At 45.8% G+C, this 18,176-nt stretch overlaps 1 protein-coding gene across 7 annotated transcripts in view; it reads left to right on the forward strand.

Annotated features, from left to right (window-relative positions):
- KALRN (kalirin RhoGEF kinase) overlaps positions 1 to 18,176 on the forward strand; it is a 668,576-nt gene that overhangs the window by 236,208 nt on the left and 414,192 nt on the right. The window lies entirely within an intron of this gene.

Consider the following 18,176-nt stretch of genomic DNA (forward strand, 5'->3'; position numbering starts at 1 on the left):
TTTGTAATTTCCTGCTTTTTTTGGAGAAAAGCTTCATGCCCTCTTGTTCCTGCCCTCCCTCCTCCTACGGGAGCCTAAACCACCACCCTCTGCACCCCCCACTGCCTGGGCTCAGGGTGAGGAAGTGTGTCCGTATCCCGCCCCAAGACAGGACACAGTGTCCTGTATTATTTCCAGCCTGCCGGTCCTGGGAATCTCTACTTACTTTTCTCATTTCCTCCTCTTGAACATTAGAAACATTAGAGTCCAAAAATAATCCAAGTCACAGTGTTCTGCAGAGTGCATGTGCAAGTGTTTTCTCTCAAAGCTGTTTTTCTCCTCCTTCCATCCTTTCTGCCTCTCCTGCATTTTCAGCCCCAGTGTATACAGAGGTCACAGGTCTGCAGGAGGCCTGTAGGTGTGGAGAGCAGATTGGAGGCAGGACTGGGAGGAAGTCTAGGCACGGGGCGAGGGGTGGAGCTCCCTCTCAGATCTCCCAAGGGGTGAGACCAGACAGCCATATGTAAATAGCCTGCATATGTGGCCTCTACTTATAAGTGGACCCTACAGAACTGTGGACCCCATAGTGGCCCCTTGGAATCGAGAACATGGACACTACATTAAAAATGTTTCCAGAATCCAGGTTGCCACACTGATTCTGTCTGTAGCAATTTAGGTGAGCTAGAAACAGAAGGTCCTGATCAGAGACAGAAGTTGTGTGAGGCACAGGAAAGTAACTGAGAAACACTGATTCACTCCCTTGTCAGCTGACATTACATGTCTACTATGTGCCAGGTCCTCTGCTAGGTGCTGGGGACTCTGTCTCCCACCCAAGCACTGGGTAGAGAAGCATAGGGAAAATCAGGTTCGGCATTGATGTGATTCCTGATAGCTTATGAGAAAAGGATGGCACAGAAATAATACCCACTCTGGTGGTTAGAGCCTGGTTCAGTATCTAGGTCTGTGTTGCTTTCTAGGTGGGAATTAGGGCTGGGGTGCCTAGAGTGTTTTTGGGAAGACAGTGGGTGGTAGCCCAAGGAATAAAGGTAACAGGTCAGCTCTGCCCCAGTAGGGGAAGTGGAAGGAATGTCTTAAGTACTGTTTTTGAAGAACAAAAAGAAATTCAGGTATAATTTGTTAAGTGAAAGAACAAACTGAGTCTCTACAGCAGGGACCAAAACACCTTCCTTCCCTTTTTCTTCTAGCCTACTTCCCTGCACCCTTCTCCTTCCTTTCCCATCTGTGACCTTTCTCCCCTGTGCCCTCACGCCCCTCCAGCCTGCACTCATGCCACTCTTTTTGCTTCCATTCTCTCTGAACCTGTTGCTTCTCTTCCCTTTTGTGGTCCTGCTTCCTTCTGTGGGTGGAGCTAAGGCAGAGCTCCGTGTGTGGTGCAGACCTCCTCTGGAGGGCAGAGAGAGCAAAGGCCAGAAGACCCAGCAACCCTCTGTGGCTTTGCAGTCACAGAGACCTGGATTTGAATCCCAGCCCAGCCTCTTGCTAGCTGAATGGCTTTCTGTGGCCAGGTTATGCTCTGTGAGCTGTCTCTTTATCAGTAAAATGTAGATTTTAATAAACGCCTTAGGATTGGTAATGGGTGAAAGAAAATGTGTATACAGCATCTAACATGCCCAGAGCCCAATAGGTGCTCGGCAGATGGCCAGTTTGTGGAGAGAGACTCAAGGTGGACCATGTGCATAGATGGGATCAGGAATGGAAGAGAGGCATGGGGAAGCCTGCTGGGGCCTGGGGAAGGAGGGCAGAGAGTATACCCTCATTCACAGCAAGGGCGCTGGAGCAGACAGTGGGCAGCATGCGACAGCAGAGTGTGTAGGCGAGGTAGGTACCTGGTGCGTGGAGAGACCAGGAAGGGGTCTTGAGGAGGAACTGGTCAGTGAATAATAGCTACTAGATCTACTGCTAGTAGAAAGGAAAGGAAGTGGAAGCATGTGACCAGGATGGCAAGATCTTAGAACACTGTTGCTGAAGGTAAGCCAATTAAATAACTGCCAAATATTGTGCTGGGGCAGGCCACCAGCAGATGGGCTACCGTCAGGCCTTACCACGTTGGAGCAGGGGGCGCTGGCAAACAGTTAGCTGCTGCATAGAGAAAGTCCACCGAGGTGCCTATCCTGGCTATGTAAACAACGCAGATGGGGAAATGTTCAGCTGAACTTGGGGTGCAGAAAGAGGGAGGAGCATGAGCAAAGGCATGGCAGCCCCAAAGTACAGGGTGGGTTCTGGGAGCATCCCTTCCCAGAGAGGCTGGAGCTCAGGCTCTAGGACAGTGTCCCTGCGGCATGGCTCCCCAGGAGTTACAACTGGGGGTCCACTCCCCGAGGAACCAGGGGCCATGGGAAAAGCTGGAATTTGGTGAATAGTTCAGGCCCTGCCAGGATCATCTTAGAATGCTAGAATCTTTGAATCAGCGGGTCTAATCCTTTACTCAGGGCTTCTCTGACATGCATCATCTAGACTCTCTGCTGAGCATTTCCTGGGTGGAGGAAGCCACAGCTTTGTGAAGCAGCCTGTTTGTTTCATCATTACACACCACTGTTTGTTAGAAAGGCCTCCTGCCACCAAACCAGCATCTGTCTTTCTGGAGCTTCCACCTTGTGGTCTCAGCTCTGCCCTAGAGCCCCCCAGAACTAGTTCCTTCTGTCTCCTGGACAGCAGCCCTCTGATGACTTGAAGAGAATCCTCATGGACCTTCCCAGTCTTTTTTTGCTCCAGGTGAGCTCCTATCACTTCTTCTGTCCTATTTTCACTTGATATGGGCTCTAAGCTCTTCAGTGTGGCATTCCTGGGACCAGTTTTTCAAATGTGAAAAGGGATGGGGAGGGGTCTGCAGCTCTTGATCTCACTTCTACAAGTGAGAGAGATTTTGTGTGTGTGTTTTGGGGGGGGGGGTGGTACACTTGTTTCTTGTAGTTCAGGTTAGCCAGTCTGAAACTCCAAGGTATACACACCCAGAGAATTACATTCTCTCATTCAAACTGAATGAGACACTATCTCGTATATGAGTAGAAGATGATGTCTTTTCACACGTATGCATAGAGAGGCTTTTCTAGTATGGAAATGTTGAGTTGACAGGATTCTGGTGCCCTGAGTTAGGTATGCCCAGATCAGGGATGTTCATTCCTGTGTCCCCTGGTGTTCCCTGAGGTCATTCCTAAGCAGAGCCAAAGCTTTGTGGTCTTATCTTGGAGAGTCAGAAAACTCATGGTAAAACACCCAAAGGAACATTAATTCCCTTGGAGGAAACCTGCCTCTCCTGAAATCCCAGAAGACTTTTCCCCATGTTTCCCATTTCACCAAGAAACCCCAGTCTCTTACTCTTTGGCTCACCTCCAGCCCTTCTCAGAGAGCCTTTTCTAGGACAAGAAAGTCCCTGCTATGGGGATGGTTGCTGATGTGGTGAGAGAAGACATGCCCTTTCTTGGTATAGAGAAAAAGGGATGTTTGGTTTTCTCCATGCAGATCAGGTAGACCAACTGGTCCTACCTTAGAGCGGTGCTTGTCTTGCCCTAGGAGGTTTCCCTGGGAAGCTGACCCTTGTCATGAGGTGTCAAGAGGAGGTGCAAACCGGAAGGGACTACAATGGGGAATGAGACTGGACTTGGGCATTTGGGCCACACCTTCGGGACATCCTTCTCTGTGCTTTGCACAGCCCTACCGTCTCCTGCCTTTATACCAACCTCCCTCTCACTCTGCCTATTGAAACCCTACCCTAGCTGAAGGTCTGCTCAAACACTGCTTTACTCATTCTTTCCTCTTGGAAGTGGTCTTTCTCTCCTCTGGGCATCTTCCTGTAGCCATTATCCATTCCCCTCAAACTGGACTATTCCAACCTGTATTGTGATTTTATGCTCAGAGGCCTCATTCCTCCCAATATATTGCAAATTCCTGGAGGTCAGGTCCGGTGTCTTAAGATACTTCTGTGTCCCCCTGAGGCACACAGTCAGTACCAAATCAAGAGTGGACTGTGGCACAGTCCATGCTCACTGGGCTGCCTGATGGAGCAAAACTTTTGTGAGCATTCTGAGCTGGCACAAGAGCACCACCTACTGCTGAGTGGTTTCAAAGGACGCCACTTAAAAACTGGGGTTTTAGTAACTTTCATCTTGCAGTGCGGAGAGAGATTGGGAGGCAGGATCCCCACTTCTGGTCTTTTTATACTAATCCAAGGGTGAGCAGATGAGGTGGCAGTGGGAGTGGAAAAGAGAGGGGCAAACTCTGGAGACACTCGAAAGGAAAGGAAGTGGGACCAGGTGACCTACTGGATGCTGGGGAGGAAAGGGAGCTAAGGTAATGACCAGGCCTTCACCTCACGACAGTAGGATTGGAGGCTGGGGGTAGAAAGAAATCCCAAAAACATTTTGGGAGAAGGATGGGTGACTAAATTAAATTTAAATTTTTTTGAAGGCACAGAAGCATGACAGGAGTGGTGATCAGGCTGCTAAAAGCATTATGCCGTGAATAGTCCCATTACTACATTTCTGCCCTGCTCACAGGGACAAGGGCACTAACTGAACCCAGGAGTTCTCCGCAGGCCTCTGCATAAGATTGTTAAAGAAATGGAGGGTTTTCATAAGAGACTCTTAAATACTGAGAACAAACTGAGGGTTGATGGGGGTTGAGGGAGAGGGGAAAGTGGCTGATGGGCATTGAGGAGGGCACCTGTTGGGATGAGCACTGGGTGTTGTGTGGAAACTAGTTTGACAATAAATTATATTTAATATAAAAATAAATAAATACAGGAAAAAAAAGAAAGAAATGAAGGGTTTTGAGGAGTGATTAGGCTCTTCATTCCCTAAGTTCTTCCTGAGCATCTGCAGGGTGTGCTCTGCCCGGTGGGGTCTGGAAGCAGGAAGCATGACCAAGCCTCTCTTCCTAGATGTGCCTGAGCCTGGCTCCCGTGCTGCCCCTTGCCTTCCCAGACCCCACTGCCGAAGCTGTGGGAAGAGGGCAAAGAGAAAAGGGGGAGTGCCAGGTTCCTTCCTCAGCTGGAGCTCAAGCCCACCTAGCACACACCCCTGCAGCACAGCAGCCACCCTCTTCCCTCAGAGGGAGGGCCACCTCCTCCTTAGCCCATGTGGAATTTTTTCCCCAGATGTGCAAGTGATTGGCACAGCCGATTTTAGGATGCGTGGGAGGACTGGATGAGAACATCCAGCAGACGCTCCATTTTTGCAGTAACAATAATAGTTACCATTTACTGAGTGCATCCTGTATGCCAGGAACAAGCATTAGCTCATCTAAATTAACTTGCCAAGGGCCAGATCTCAGTTTATGTCTAAATTTAGCTTTGGGATAAAGTTGGGCACTCTTTTCTCAGCTTGGATTAAATAGAGTTTGACCTCTTCAATTCTACATTTTGGGAAGTAAGTGAAGCACATTTTCTCACTCCGTTGCTGAGAATATTTTATCAGCATCTGTGGTTCAGATGGAAGGAATTTGGCCACTCAGAGTCAATATCCCGGGGCTGCCTAGGCTGACTCCTGGCTTGGTTGGTCCTGTTTCTCCTCTGCTTGACTTACTGGCTCCTGGATGACCGTTCCTTCCCCAGAGGGAGGGTACTGTGCATATTGCCAGTGCTGCAGGGAATTTGGTCCATCCAGGCAAACAGACTGGAAATGAAAAACACAAAAAAAACGTTATTTAAAGTCTGAAAGCATTTACATTAATTGTGGACTTGGTGAGACTTTTCACTCCATCACTTAGCATGAGGAAGGCATGAGTGAGGACCATGGCCTTTTAAGGCCTAACGTGATCATGTGCTTCTCTAGGCTGAGCTACAGCTCATTTTCAAGGGCAGTGTGTGATTTGAGCAGGAAGTTTTGCAGTCTGAGTTTCTCTAATCAGAAAGCAACTACTTTTTGTGACTGCCAGCTTATCCTGCTAAACCTGGGGGAAATAGAACGGGATTAACATGCATTCAGCATCTATTATGTGTTATATTCTGTGCTGGGCACCTTTAATACATTATCTTTACCTCCTCCTTCATATTTGACCCAGACATTGAAGGGGTTGTAAGAACAAGGAGTGTGAGGGGAAAACAAGGAGGGAGTGGGCATGGAGAACCCTCAGTCGGTGAGAAGTCTGTAATGTGCTAATTGATTTTGTTCTGTGAGATCAGGACTGGCTCGGACTCCCCTTTGCAATGAGGTAAATCACTGTCTTATCTGGGGACCTCAGGGTAGACACCCAGTCAGGGTTAAAAACAGATTTGACCATTTTACTGCCCTTTACTGGTTCCCTGCTGCACACTGAATAAAGGCCAGTTTCTCTGCCTTTCAATCTTTGCCCCTCTGAGACCCAGCCCCTCCCTCATCTTTTGTCATCCCTTCTCACCACCTCTCACTTCTGGAACTCTGTGTACCTCCTCTCTATTCCATATTTTAAGCCTCCAGGCCTTTGCTCAAGTTATGTCATAATCATTAAGGTGTTTTCATCCACAGCTTCACCTGACCAAATCCTTTTGTCTTTCAAGTGTTGTTCAGCTGTTGCCACTCTCTGGAAGCCATTCATGTTTTTCCATACCTCTACCTCCGCCAAATGGGACCAATGCTCCTCTGTTGTCAGCTCCTGGTATATACTTTTCATAGTACTTTTCACACTTAAAGTTGACAGACTATTGATTACATTTGTCTCCCTCGCTAGCCTCTGACATTGCTGTTTATCATTAGTCTCTTATCCAATGTCCAGAATACAGTGAATACTCACTAAGTAAATAAAATATTGTGCTAAGTATCATGAGCATGTGACTGTATCAGGATGCTTTGGGCTACAAGAAACAGAAAACTGGAAACTCTGTTTCAGGTTCCATCTTTTAATTCATTTTGTCCCTTTCCTTCCTATTCTCTTTATGTTAATCATGATTATCTTGAAAATGTTACCTGCCAATTCATAGCCTGGTCATCTCTGAGTCTGTTTTCATTGCCTTTTGTTCTCTGCTTGTCAATCACTTTTCACTGTGTCCTCACATGGCTTGTAATTTTATACTGGATATTGCAGATGACACATTGTAGAGACTCTGGATTAGGTTATCTCTTTCTAACCTTTAAATTTTGTTCTGGGATACAGTTAAATTACTAGCAGATCTTGATCCTATTGAGCCTTGGTTTAGGCTTTGCTATGACAGATCTACTTCCATCTTTTCATTAATCTGAGGGTAGAGCCCTTATTTTTAGGTTGTAGTTCCTACTCCTATATCCTGGTTCTTTCTGGGGACCCAACTCAGTGCCCAGAATGTTTACCAAAGTCTCCTCACACGGTTTGATTTAGACCTCTCAACATTTCCCCAGTACTGCATAACCTAAAATTTCTGTTCAGCCCTCAATATGTTCTACCTCCTGCAGCTATTCTCTGCTAGACTTTCTGGAGTCTTACCTTGCAGGTGCACAGCTTAGGATTTGGCCAAAGACCTGAAGGAAATTTTAATGAAGATTTTTAGGGCTCCTTCTCTTAGTTCCCTCTTCCCTAATATTCTATCACCAAAATTCCAACCACCTTACCAGCTCTGAACTCTGTTTTTTTTATACCCATCAAAACTGCTGCTCACTACTCAGCTTGTAGTTCTCTGCTTCACAGAGGGCTTACATTATGTGCTTCTCTTCCTTCACGGGTCATTGGTCTATGTTGGTTGTTGACTTGTGCTTTCAAATAGTTTATAGATGGTAGGGTTAAGTGTGATACCAGCTACCCCATAGTGGACAGATGATGAGTCTCCACATGCACCATTTAAATAAAAAATGCAAGTGCACCAGAATGATCTAGAGAGCTCCTACTAAATCAGAATCTTAAGAGCAAAGTTTAGGAAGCTATATTTTTTACAAAAACACTTCAGATAGTTCTGAATTAAGGCTAGGTTTGTGAACTCCTGCAGTAGATTCCAGAGCAGAGAGTTTGGAGAAAAGAAAAAGCAGTATGGGTTCACTTGGTCAAAGAAGACATGATGAGGAGATGACACTTTAATTGCATTTCAAAGGATGGGAATAATTTGGGTATTTGGGTGTGGAGCATTTCATAGGGGGAAAGATGTAGCACAAATATGGGGGTGGCAGTGAGCATGGTATGATGTATTTCCATGGCAGTGAATAGCATATGGCTCGAAAGGATGCTTGGTATAGGACAGTGGTATGAAATAATAGGGAAAGGCAGATTTGGACCAGCTGAGGAGGGGGGGAGTGTCTTGAATGCCAGAACAAGGAGACTGGATTTTGTTTGCATTGTAGATGACAGCAGCAGTAATTGTGTGAATGTGTGTGTGTGTGCATGTGTGCATACACATGTGTGTTTTGACATGTCGAAAGCAGTATATTAGAGCAATGAACCTGGTAGGGGCAGATGGCTTGGTATAAGGGAGAAAATGGAGTCCAGGGAGACCAGTATGGAAGTGACTGTAGTAATACAGGCAGGAGGGGCTGTGTGGCAATTAGTAGCAGTAATGAAAAATAAAGGGCATATATCAGTTATTTGAGGGAAGGAAGAACAAATGGGATCTGGGAGATGGGGTGAAGATGTGGGAAGTCAGAAGAAGGTAATAGTTTTCATAGAAAAGACACAATAATTGAAGATGCTGTCTTGGGATATTCATATTGAGTTGAGTCACTAGGAATAGTCTGAAATTTAAGTGTTTATTTGGGAGACAGTTTGGTAGTGATTTAAAAGCATGGACTTTGGAGTCATGCAGACCTAGTGAGTCTTCAATATGCCATTTGAGTTTTCATTATGTGACTTCAGCCAAGTCATTAAATCTCTTTGAATCTGTTTCTTCAGCTACAAAAAAGGTGGTGATGATGGTATCCCCTAGCTCCCAGGTTTGAGGATTGAGACAGTGTTTATGCACAACGTTCATTGTGCAGAGCCTGGCATGTATTTATTCTTGTCAGTTATCTGGGAAGTTATGGTTAGAGGGCACGCCAGAACCAGGAAATTGTATGGATTTAGGTTTAGATGGACATGAGATTCTAAATTGATACTCATCACTTACAAGCTGCGGGATCTTTGACAATTTGCTTCAACTCTTCACACTGAGTTTTCAGCATATTTAAGATGGATTGAACAATACTTTCTTTGTACCATTATTATAAGGACCGCATGAGGTCATCTATTGAAGTTCTTGGTGTGGAACCTCAAGTACAGCTTGGCACATGAAATAGGAAACACCACTCGTGTTGTTGAAGATGTGAACTTAGATGGATGTTTAGGTGGGCAGAGCCTGGTGAATACAAGTCAGAGGGCCAAGTCTTGAGACCGTCTCAGTAAGGGTGTGAAGGACATGAAAGGAGGTCATGAAGGGGCAGTGAGAGAAGTGGGAGGCAAGTTTGGATAGATCAGTGTAGGACTGGACAATTGGTCAGTTTTCACAATGAGAGTGTTTCTATTGTTGGTTGTGTGGAGACACAAGGTGTCAGGGAAGAGTGTGAGTGTAGACTTGCTGGTGCCTCAGGGAGAATTTTGCCTGGGGCGGAGGCCTGTGAAAGCAGGAGAGGAATCTGGGCACGGCCAGAGAGAGGGAGTTTCAGAAAAGCCCGCGCTGGATTGTGAGGTGAGACCAAAGGGAAGGAGGAGTGGCAGAACCAAGGGCTCAGAAAGGAGGAGATGGTTGGTTTTCACTGTGGGTGCAGACTTACAGAAGTAGGACAGGTAGCCCCTGTTACAAGGAGTTAGGGAGGAAGTGGGTGGAGGGAAAATGGAGGCAACAGGGGCAGAATGTACTTCTAGAAGTTTGATAACAGGAAGAGTAGCCGGAGTGAAGCTCTGAGCACATTGGAAGTGTTAACAACAGTGTTAAGAGCATCAGCACCTGGGTTTGAATCTCAGCTAACCTCTCTGTGCTTTAGCTTCCTAGTCTGTCAAATTGAAATGATAATATTGGGGGCTAATATTGGGGAGATAATTATGAGATGAAGAGGATTAAATGAGTTAACATGTAAGTGGTTAGAATAGTGCCTAGCACATAGGGAGCATTCAACAAATGTTAGATGCTGTTATTGTTACCATTATCATTACTCTGTCACCGAGAGAAATTGAGAATGAGAGCGCAAGATGGAGAAAGAAGGGAAGATGAGAAGAGGCATGGTACTGTTGTTCTTATAGTTTGGCTCTGAAATTTGGAGACAACACCTACCAGGGAGTCTCCTTGGACTCTACCGAACACTGACTGCAAGACCATCATGGGTCACATTTCGCACTGATCTACTCAAGATGATATAATATGGCAACCATGGCTACCAACAGGACAGTCTTTGCAGCAGTCCAGCTCAGGTGCAAGAAGACAAGATTCACGGTGGGCAGCTACAGAAGATGTCATGGCCTAAAAACTCCATGCCCCATGGGAGCCAGTAGCTCTTATAACAACATCATTGGCACAGCTTCCAGAGTCCCTGTAATGGGCGTGCCATTAACATGAGTTGTCAAACTCAGGGAAGCCCAGGTTATGGTGTCCCCATCGGGTATTTACAGTTCATTGATTGTCCTTCCAATGCAGATAGTTTACCAGTCATGGTGGGTATTCTTACCATAGGCAACATGTAACATGTTGTCACATACTGTCTTCACCTGTTTCCAGGGAAACAGAATTGGGATATTAAATGAAGGTCAGATTATCATGCAGAAGGGGAAAGATTTTGTTAACCCACTGCTCACAGTGGGATATTGGCCTTTTTTATAGAGAAACTGGGACCATTCTAGAGGTGAGCAACAGTTAGAATGTTAGATCTGAGATTTGGGAATTAGGGAATTTGAATAGGGAAAGTGTAAGAAATGTGGTAGGGGATTGATAGGATATCTATAGGTCAGAGACAGAGCCTGGTCAGTGAAAGTGTTTGGTGTCCTGGTTGAGTCAGTGAGAGGGTCTCCCAGGTAACCATGCTGAGCCATCCTCCCTAGAGCAGCTGGGATTATGGTGGAAGACGAAAAATGGCTTGTCTTCTATACAACATATAGAAGTGTACCATCGACACGCCGAAAGCCTAAAGGGAAACAGGCAGAGCCCAGAGCACCTCCTCTCTCTCAGTGGATATTTATTGACACCTAGAGTGCATCAGGCACAAGTCCTAACTGCCTGCCCTTTCCCAGTATAAAGATGGCCTTTCAGAGCCCTGAGTGCCCATGGCCTGCAAGCCTTGTGGATACGCATGAGGTGACATGTCAAAGTCTCTCCAGTGAGGAATTGTGGGAACCTAGAAACTAGGTCCACATTTGGGGTCCTTTATTTTTTCTCCTTTTGTTCCTTTTTTTCCTTTATCAGGAGAGCTTGCAATCCTAGAAGAGTAGATAATTACAAACCAGAGTTGAAGGGTCTTAAGGGTTACGGAGTCTACGTGTTGCCCTGTTTGCTTGAGAATATATGCCCCAGCATGAGTTAGAGTTCACATGAACACAGAATTGTAAGGTGGGGAGATTATCTTTGGTTCCCATGCACTTTTCATTCCTTGTTCCTTTCCACCTCTCTTATCCAGTGCTCCTCTGCCACCACAGTTTGGATCTCACCTGTGGGTCATGATCACAAAGGGCCTTACTTTCTCATTGAGCTGTTTCTGTATCCAGAATAAACTGATTTCAGGGGGGCTGTGGGAATGATGCATTTTAATGGGAGTCTGTCCTGAGTGAAAAGCTGTGAAGAGCCTAAGGGACTGAGACTAATAGTGAAAAAGTTGGGGAAGGCAGAGAGGATAAGGAAGGGAAGGTCTGGAAGCAAGGCAGGAGAGAGCAAGGTCCTGGTCCGGCCACACCATTAGGCCAGGAGGGCACCAGTGCCCTCAAGCTTAACCCTTAGAGGGGTGTACAGGTCTCTGAATCCTGTGTGGGCAAGGGCACCCACAGTGCCCCTCTGTGTATGTGAAAGTGGAGGCAATGGGAAGATGCACAGGTGTTTCTGGGCTGTGTCTGTGCAGCACCCTGTGGTCACTGTGGGGTACTTCTTGGGAAGGGGTGGGCTGGGGACATGTTTGTATATGAGGTGCAGTATGATTCCTATTTAGCCCACGGTGATTTTGCAGTAAGGTGAACCTACTGCAATTTTAAATCCATACTTTTCATCTGTTTTGTGCTCTAAATGAAAATGTTAGGGTAATATGTACACTAGAATATGTTCGTTAAATAGGTTTAAAAATCTATCAGGTATGCAGCACTTAAAGCATAAAACCATTACCTTATTTAAATCTCACTATTACCCAAAGGTTAAAATAGTATAAATTGTTATCCCATTTTGCAGATAAAGAAACAGATGCTCAGACCAATAACCTAGCTTACCAAAGTTTATATAGCAGAATCTATATTCAAACCCAAGATTTGGAGGCTCTGTTCTTTGCACTCTAATACACATAAAACTTTATTGTGGAATGGACCACGTGTGTCCAAGATGTAGCCAGGTTCACCGGCAAGGAGTTGTTAGCACTGTTTAGGGCATAAGCTTTTTGGCTGGGTCACTCCTGTGTACAAGCAGGGTCCAGGAGACACAGGTGATACCGCAATGTATGTATTTAGGCAAAGAAAATCCATTGCTTGCCTTCTATCCTCTTAATCAACTTATCAAAGCTGAATATAAGCAACTTGAAAAACAATATAATCTATAATTACAGACAATATAAAATATTAACAGTAGGTGGTAAGGTGGTTTGAAAGTTAAAACTCTAAATCAGATACCATTGCTAAATTTGGCAAATGAAGGAAAATAAGCCCAAGATCCTTATTTAATTTCTTTGCTCCATGAAATAGTTTATGCTTCATTAAAAACAGAACAGAACAATAGTAACCTTTTTGCTATCCCTATCTTCATAAGAAAAGGAGAAAAAGGTTTCTGTTTATTTTCCTAATTTGCATTTAAATAGATTCTTTTTGTCATTTATTATATACTAAGAACTAGATTTTTATTTTTTGGCTGAATTGTAGCCAGCATGAAAAAAAAAATTACATAGTTTAGTTAAAAGCAAAACATGAAAAAGAAAAAAAAAAACAAAAAAAACAAAAATCCAAGTAGCTTACATGTAACATCTATCTTCTTAATGAGACGAAACTATGTTAGTTTTCAAACAAAGAGATAAAATTTCATTATTTAGACATGAACTTTCCTCTTAGAAGAATTTTGTTGTCATATTAAATTTTGTTAAACCTACCATTTGTAGCTTCTCAAAAAAAAAAAAAAAGATCAAAATGTTTGAAACTACTGTGGAGATATCGTCTTTAGGTTTTTTTGTTTGTTTGTTTTCCTTTAGCTTTTTTGGGTCAGTCTAGTTCAAGTGTCTTCCAGAGAGCCCAATTCCAATAGATCAAATCATAAAATGACCTGGCTGGAATGGAGCTTAGAAAGGGCCAGCTTGTCTGGGAATTAGCAACCCCAGAGCCACCTCACGCATGCATTCATTCACTTGGCAAGTATTTACTGAGAGTAAGTGGAGCTGTTTGAATCAGCCATCCCCAGGCCCTAGTGGGGCAGACGTGAGGGGAGAGAAGCAGGCTGGGTATTGGAGAGTGAATGGCTTCATGTGAGGGATAGCACCTTACCTTATCTAGAACCTCACAGGGCCCTGGTGGCTGCTTTTTGTGTAGTAACTCCCCTGGGGAGACCAGGCACAAGAGGTCCTACAGCTATGTGCAAGAGGCAGGGCAATGTCCCGAGAGCCTGGCTCAACAGGCACTCAGTGAATGTGCACTGGGTGTAGTGAATGAATTCTAGACCCCGGCCTTTGCTTCTCTGAGCCTGTTTCCCAGTCTATAAAACAGCCCTAATGGACACAGTGAGATGAAGTGTTTGAATGGACATGTTAGGTAGAAGCTAGATATGAGAAGTCAAAGGCATGCCCTGAGGAACCTTCATCCCTTGACCTCAAAGATTTCAGAGTCCCAAAGATTTTATCCCAAGTGATAAAATGGGCAGTTAGACCTGAGCTCATGGCAAGAACAGTGATAAATAGATTGCACATGAGAAGCCTGGGGGCACAACATCCTGACCTTGGGTCTTCCAAGAGTTTGGGCCTGACTGATCAAGAGCCACAGGAGCAGAGCTTGCTCTCCTATTCCACCTCTGCCCCAGGGTAACCCTAGACTCATTACAATGCATTTGTATTGTGGGTACAGCCCCGCCCCCATGGAAAAGGGCTGCCATGAAGAGTCTGGTACTAACCCTGTGGGCTCAAAAACTCCCCCTCCCCACCTGTGAAAGGAGTACCCCAAATGATGGGAAGCAGCATCCGTTAGAGACCACCCTGCTGTGCATCACCACTCCTTCTAGCCCAGAAGGACCCACTGAATATCCAATCCCAAACAACCTAGGGGCCAGTTCCACCTCTCGGAACCTGCCTGCTCTCCCTAGATGGTATACTGTTGCTCTAATAAGACTGTTTTCTGCTTTTACTTTGGGCACTGATCCTTAATTCTTTATTGCATTGGTGCCAAGAGCTGAGACATGCTTTTTGCACTGACAGACATTTTGGACTCTAACACACCAGACAAATGTCGGGGCTGAGACTAAGCCTTTCTCTGGTTACCAAATAACACCAGTTTTCTCACTGTCATTCTTTTCTTCAAATGTTAGAAATGTAAATTGCAACAATGAATATACCTTCTGATCCAGGAGACTCATTAAAACTATTTTCTTCTGAATGAAAAAAAAATGCATTCCATAAATTTCCGAACTGGGCTGAACGTAAAACCAGGAGCTTACCTCCTTTCAGGGAGCCACTTATCCCTTGCAAATGAGGAGAAACCCAGAAATGAGACTTGCCCAGTCTCATGGGTACTTAGTGACAGAACCAGGCTTGGAGCCAGCCCAGTCCTCATCCTACTCAGTGCACACATGCACATGAGTGCACACACACATGCACATGTGCACATATGACCACATTCTCTCCACAACCAGTAGTATTGAATGCAGAAGAAATGATGGTGACCCTTGCAGATAGCCAGGTTTGCAAGGGTGCAAGTTATATACTATAAGGCAGTAGACGCGGGCCCAGAGAAGACTTGAGACTGTCTCTTAGGAAATAGCCACCTTGGAGAGATTCTGGTTTCTGATGTCATGAGGGACCATCTGGTCCCCAGAGTAGGTCTTTTTTTCTTTCTCCCTGAGGTATGTATCACCTCTTTGGAGCTCTGCCTCCAGCACCAGTGATCTTGCCAGAACCCCCAGCCACCAGAGAGCTGCTGGTGTGCTCCACGGTAGAGGCAGAATTGAGGAATGGCCTGGGTGTGGACATTGTGTGAGAAGCCCATTCAGAGAAGTGCATAGTTTCTTCTGTGCACCCTACTCTTGCCTGTCTTTTCATTCCCTTCTCTTCTTGCTTTCCAGCCTGACTGGCCCCTGTCCAGCAAGCCCTGCTCTGTAGTCCAGCAGGGACTTGGCACCAGGCAATCTAATCATTCTGGTGCTAGCATGTAACTTCACTGCTTATTTGCGTATCTAAATAGTCATTTAACAGAAAATACAGGGAAGGTCACTTCTCGGCCACTGGGATATCCAAGAAAGCATATGGAGTGAGTGCTTTTCATCACAATTTCTAAGGACTTAAGGCATTTCAGATTTTCATTAACTTTATTGATTCTTTTGTCAATAAGGAACAGAGATGAGAAATTATTTTAAAATGGGGTTGAGAGGCGGAATTTTAAAGATCTAAAATTACAGAATAAGATTTCTCTACACTCCTGGGGTACTTGTCTTCTTTTTCCCTTTGTCCTTAAGAATAATTGCGGGGGGAGGGAGAGCCCTGACCTGTGCCAGCGCCCTGGAGTTGACTACCGCTGGCAGACCCAGGATAGTGCACACAGCAGATGTTGACCCAGACTCTGCAGGAGCCCCCAGCCTGAAACATCCTCTGATACTCGAAAGTGAGGAGTGATACTTTCCTTCTTCCTTTATTATCCCAGAGAGATAGCTGAGAGTGATCTGGGTAATTCAAAAGGGAGAATCACTTCCAAACCATGCATGATTGCATTTGGAAGGTGATGTGTTTATACTTAACTGTGAGTTACCACAGCCTTGATGTCTCTCTCCTGACCTCCTGACACAGAAGTCTAACTGCCCACAGTGCACCTCTGCTTGAAATTCTCATCAGCCTCTCAAACTTGGCACATCTAAGACAGAACCTGCTATCTCCTGATCCCCACCCCAGCTTCTTATCCTCCTCTTTATGTAGCATTCATGGTAGCACCTTTCCTATGAGGACCCAGGGTGCTGTGCCAGACACCTGGCTATTCCCTACCTCTTCCTCACCCTCCCTCCCAGAATAACTATGAGTCCTCGGTCCTGTTCCCAGGAGCTCTCAAGCCTGCCCACTCCTGCCCATGGCAGACTCCGCTACCATGCCCCTAACCCAGGCTTCCAGATTCTAATCCCCACCCACCCCTCGTCACCAGGATTACTGTGACAGCTTCCTAACCCTTCTCTCTGCCCTGCCTCACCCCTCCAGTCCACATCCCTCAGTGCGATCAAAGCTCATATCACACTTCACTGCTCGGCTTAAAACCTTCCACTGCTGCTTGTTGCCCACAGAATGTAGTCCAGGTTTCTTAAAGCCTGTGTCCAGGGCTCTCCATAGTCAGCTGCCTCATCTGCCTCTCCAGCCACATCTTCTCCTCACGTCAGGCTCCGGAAGCACAGCTGGGATGCTTCCAGAAGCTGCACATACTGGCTGCCCCAAGTTCTGCCTCTTAGGTCTTCCCATTGGCTGGAGCTCCCATCTCCCTCACCCAACCCTGGCTAATTCCAGGTGACACCTCCTATGGGAAGCCTTCTCTGCTCTTCCTTGTCCCCACTCCATTAAGGGTGGGAGCTAGCATGGAAGAACATATGGGACTTTATCTTGATAGATTTTTTTCAAGTCATGATTTCAATCAAGTCCTGTGCCAAGTTGTACTAGCATTATATCTGAGTCCTTGTCTGCTTTCCATACTGGCCTTTAAACCACTTAAACCTAAGAACCGTATTTTAGTCACTCTTGTTTTCCATTGCCTTGGACCGTACCTGGCACATAGCAAGTGTCTTGTAAATGTAAAAGGTTGAATATAATTGAAAAAGCAAATTCACTTCGCTGTTCAAAGGGGAATAATAAATGAGTCTGAGGTTCTGCCTCTAGGAAGGCTGGAGCCATCTTTGCAGCTTCTCCGCCTGCACCTGTGCTCGGCTCCTCCACGCTCTGCTCTGCAGCGGAGCCCGTCCCAAACTATGGGGCTTCAGTTCCAAGTATAGCAGTCATCTTTTCAAAGGCTTCACACCTTTCCTGTTACATCACTTGACTGCACTTGGATGATAAAGAGGATTTCTTGGTTTGGGTACTAGGGAAGTCCAGAAACAAGCCAGAGATCAGGCAAAGCTCAATCAGGGATCTGCCTGCCTCCTGTCAGTGTTTTGGCTATACCCTTTCTCTGCTCATCAGCTTCACCCTTAGGCTGCCAGCAGAATGGCTGTAATGGGTGGGGATTGAGGCTCAGGGTCACAATGACAGTATCAGAGGACCAGAAATTATATCTGAAGAACTAGGTTCTATTTTCCCAGACCAGTGTCTTATTGTACTGAATTGGATAACATTCCTTTTCTGAGACAATCCCTTTGGCTGGGAAATGTCCTACACTGACTGGCTTAGATGTGGTGTCCTGAGGATGGATAACCTTTAGAGTGATCCGTCCCTTGGAACTGGGGTTCTGGTCAGCTCCCCTTAATGTGTGTGGGCTGCCTGGGAGAGAGGTGGAAGCCGAAACAAAAAGCAGGGTAGAGAGCTAAGGGGAGGAAAATGGCTCAGTGCCCACTGCGCCAGGCAGTGCTCACCCTACCCCCCAAATCCCTCCTCTTCTGGTTCCTGATAGGTTATAGCAGAAACCTTGGAATTGGGGGGCTGTGGAGTCATGAGAAAAGGTGGTATAGTCCAGAGTCAATTCAACAATGTGTGTGGTTGGGTGACATGATATGGATCAGTGGCATGTTAGGGTGCCCTGTTGCTTCTCTTCTGCTAGTGCAGTAGGGAGTGGATTAAGCCTCCATGTTGTGCCCTCAGCACCTGTCCCTAAAACAAGCATGGTGTCCTTTTGAGGCTTTGTAAATGTTTTTCCAAAGGAGTAGTAGATAGGGGTAATAACAATAGCTTTTTCCCCCATCTCCCTGATTCTCTCATTCGTTTTCTCTTCTTCCCCTAGGCTCTGTAGAGTAGCACAGAGGCTGATGCATCCTTATGCTAAACGTGAGGGCTTTCCTGGGAGAC

This window comes from Panthera onca, chromosome C2 (genome assembly GCF_046562875.1).
Source record: "Panthera onca isolate mPanOnc1 chromosome C2, mPanOnc1 haplotype 2, whole genome shotgun sequence".
Lineage (NCBI taxonomy): Eukaryota > Metazoa > Chordata > Mammalia > Carnivora > Felidae > Panthera > Panthera onca.